Source organism: Fukomys damarensis, unplaced genomic scaffold (genome assembly GCF_012274545.1).
Source record: "Fukomys damarensis isolate Sample0158 unplaced genomic scaffold, DMR_v1.0_HiC HiC_scaffold_23, whole genome shotgun sequence".
In the NCBI taxonomy this organism is placed as follows: Eukaryota; Metazoa; Chordata; class Mammalia; order Rodentia; family Bathyergidae; genus Fukomys; species Fukomys damarensis.
The window spans coordinates 59,472,430-59,476,754 of NW_022900935.1; positions in this window are offsets into that span (position 1 = coordinate 59,472,430).

The following is a 4,325-nucleotide window of genomic DNA, read 5'->3' on the forward strand; positions in this document are numbered from 1 at the left end:
GAAGGAACTCTTTTGAGGTCACACGGCTGGCAAGTGGAAGATGTGACACTGCCTTGTTAGCTACCTTGTTCCACCTTGTACTTCAATGGATAGGGGCTCCTCAGGTGATCCTAACATGCAGCTATGTTGGAGAACCAGTGTTAGAAAAGCAACAAACCTCAACACTGCCCTTGCCTTGGAATCACCTAGAAAGATGGTACAAATGCCGGGGAGCCACTGGGAGTGGAAGGGTGGGAAGGGTAGGAGCGAGAAAGGGGGAAGAAAAGACAATAGTAACTAGAAAGGGGCATGAGGGGTTTGTGGAGTTCAGGCAATGTCTTATTTTCTTGATCTGGTTCCTGAATACTTAGGTATGATCATTTTTATAAAAATCATTGAGCTATACGTTTACATGTGTGACTTACGTACTTTTCTATATGCAATGCTATTCTATTTTTTAAATTTTTTTATTTTTTTGGTACTGGGGATTGAACTCCGGACTTTGCGCTTGCAAGGCAGGCGGGGGGAACCACAATGCTATTGTTACTAAAAAATTTTTTTTTGGAACAGGGTCTCACTATGCAGTTCAGGCTGGCCTTGAGCTCACTAGGTAGCCTACAGTGGCCTCAAACTTGCAGTGATCCTCCTGCCTCAGCCTCTCAAATGCTGGCATTACAGGTGTGCACCATCACACCTGGCCAAAAAAAATTCTTGAGGCAACCTTTTGTGTTATTGCCCAGGCTAATCTCAAAGTCCCGGGTTAAGCCAACCTCCTGCCCCAGTCTTTTAAGTAGCTGGGTGTTACAGTCTGAAGATGAAGTATCCCCCAAAGGCTCATTCAGAGATGGCTTCGTCCTCAGTGCAGCAATGCTCAGAGCTGGGCCTACAGAAGTGACTGGGTCACCGGGGCTCTAACCTCACCAGTTAGATGAACCCACTGATGAGAGTGCAATGCGGTGGTGTTATTTGAAGGTGACAGAATCAGGAGATGGAGCCTCACCGAAGGGAATGGAGCATGGGGCATGACCTTGGGGACTACATCTGGTCCCTGGTCCCTTCCTCTGGCTTTCTCTAGTTGTGGCTGCTGTGAGGCCAGCAGCTTTCCTCCTCCACACCTCTGCACCCTAAGGTTCTGCCTCCCTTCATGCCCACAGCTATGGAGCCAGCCGATGATCATGGACGGAAGCTTTTGAAACTGTGAGCCAAGGGCTGGAACTTAGCTCAGTGAGATCCCGTCTCCAAACAAAATGAAAACAACACAAAAACATAGCCTTTGGATAACAGACCCAGAGCTATGACTGCTATCTATACAGGACTTGTTTTTTCAAGAAAGGGTCTCACTATGGAGTTTAGCCTGGCCCTGGACTCGCTAAGTAGCCCAGGATGGCTTCAAACTCATAGCGATCCTGCTCAGCCTCCCGAGTGCTGGGATTACAGGTATGCTCCACCACTCCTGGCTCAGGACATCATTTGAAAAAGGATCTGGGAAAACTGGGAAGGGTTTTGGTATTGAGACCATCATGCGACGGAAGCGGAACTGAGACCATGGCCCAAATCCTTGCTCTACTGAGCATAAAGGAAGAGTGTTTATGCAGCGATCCTAGAGGACAGAATTCTAAGGGAAGGATAACCCCTTGACAAGCCCCACTTTCTCCATATAGGCCGCTTCTACCGCCTAGCGGTCACCAGACACATCACAAGCAGGTGTCCCAATTTTAACAGGCACTGCAAGTTGGAAAAACTTAAGGTTTTTCTTTTAGAGATAAGCAATTTCTCCAAACCCCCTCCTGCTGAGCATGTGGCAACACCCCCTCTTCTCTTCCTCCCCAAAGACGTGTGAGAATATGCTGATGCAAGCCCCAGGTGGGCCAGGAGGTTGGTTTTTTTTCCACAAGAAAGAAGAGGTTGAGCTGAAAACGGCCAGGAAGTGATAAAGCAAGTGTAGTGTAAAGATCTGCATTATCTGTCCTCTGCTCCTTACTAGAAAAGGCGCTTGCTCATCTGTAAAGGTGACATGGGATTTGAAGCAATTAAACCCCATTAAACCTCTCCTTTCTATATTCCTTATAAAGCAACTTTACAGTTCCTAGTTTTGAATAAATGTTTTTTTTTTTTCCTTTTTACCCAAATATATGGCTTCCTTTGATTTGGTCACATGGACAGCAGATGAACTTAAGCATATGAGCCTAAATGGCTGGAAACAGTTTTGGTGACCATGGCAAGACTGAAGATGGGAAACTGGGAGCAGGTTTCCCAATTTCTCAGTCCACCTGCTCCTGGGGTTCTCAACCATGCCTGACCCATAACTCCCTTTCCACAAGATATATCTTGTGTAAGTACAGTAATTTTTAATTTTGTTTTTTGAGACAGCATCTTACTATGCAGTTGAAGAACTTGCTACGTAGCCTCGAACTCACTATGTAACCCATGCTGGCCTGGAACTCACAGTGATCCTCCTGCCTCAGCCTCTTGAGTGCTGGGATTACAGGCCTGTAACGTCACGCCCCCCCAACTCCTTAAATGTTATACGCACTCTTTGAGATGTTGCTATACAATCAACTGTGTATATTCACCGAATATAAATGAGCATTTCTACATATGTATACACCTGAAATCACTATCACAATGAAGATAGTGAACATATTCATCTCTCCCCCACGACAAAGTTTTCTTGTGCCTCCGGTAACCCCTCCTCGTGCTCTTTCCTACTTCTCCATTCCCAAGGGACTACTGATTGGGTTTCTGTCATCATAGATTGGTTTATACATTCTCATTTTCTACACATGTAACCGTACAGTATTGTGTTAGCTTTCTGTTATTATAATAAGGACTAGAGAGAATTCACTTACAAAGAGAAAGGCTTATTTTAGATCACAGTTTTGGAGGTTCAGTCCATGGTTGATTGTTCCCATTGCTTTTGGGCCTGTTGTGAGGCATCACATCCTGGCAGCAGGATGGGGTGGATTTGGCTGAAAAGAAGATGAATTTCATGGAATAGTTTTAATAATCGATGAATTACATATATCTTTATTTTATTCCTTATAACCCTAACTCCTCCCAATAGGGCCATCTCATCAATGGACCATGATATTGGAAATAAAATATATAGTCATCTTTGAGGTTTTGCCAACTTTCTCTCATACACACATAGCTCGATACATGTTCAAAAGTTACATCCACCTAACGTGGTATTTGTCAGGGAAGGAGTATAGAACATATTTTATTCCATAACTTGTGAGTCTGATGTATAACCTGTAAATATTTAGACAGGTAGCCTCCCATCCCTGGCTGTACATCCAGAATGTACACCTGGCTTGCAACCAGGCTTTTCTGGTTCTCTTAACAAACAGGAATCCATCCAGGGCCTTTGTCAGGACTCTGGTCCCCCTTTGAGTGCTGACATCATCCCCTCCGAGAATTTAAGCTGCAGAGAGGCCAAATTTCCAGGGCATGGTCCTGTGTCAGAGAAGTTTCCACAGGTAAGTCTATTCAGGTCATCAGAGGCGCCTTCAGAATGCAGGCCGCAAACACTGCTTCACAAAGTTATAGTACTTCACGCGCTCTCTCTCCCATTCAAACTGCTCCCTTTCCAGCTATTCCACCCACTCATAAAGTGGTACCCACAGAATGCCTTCCTGGGGTTCTGCCTCCATTCCCGATCCGCTGTCTCCCGACCCCAGGATGTCCTACTCTACCTGCTGGAGAGAGAAGCAGGAGGTGCGACAGGGCAGTATTGCCATAGTTACTGTGAGATCTGCCATCTTGTTTCTCAGGTCGAGTGGCCATCAGTGAAAAACTTTTCTCTCGCCTCCTTTCAGCTACCGTCTGTGGAAATTTCTCAGGCAATGGCCCTGGTCTGTGGATTCAGCACTTGTAAGGTTTGCATTGTGGCAGTTGCAGCCATCCCTGCATCGTCCTTGCTGCCAACGTGGAGGCCATACACGTGTTTGCCCTGGTGCAGGGTCTGTGTAGCTTGACTGGATGTCAACCCTTCAGGAATGGCACAATTTATCAAGACGACCTCGCCCACCACTCCGAACGTGTAGCTGCCCATGTGGGATGGAACTGGACTCTGAGGAGCCCCGGCCAACACCCGCTTCTCCTTGGCATCCCCACCCACCTAAACCATCAGAGCAGCTCTCGCCCGACAGATGCTCTGGTCATTCCAGGCGCCGGGGACTCCGGCGTGTCTCATCAAGCTCAGCAGAGCTGCGGGCGGGGCGTCCGGGGAACCCGGTACCCAGGACCCGTGGGCTCCACGCCCGCCGGCGCGCTTCTGCCTCCGCTGAGACTGCCGCGTCCTACGCCTCCCCTGTCTCAAAATTTTAAAAAGAATACGGGGAGGG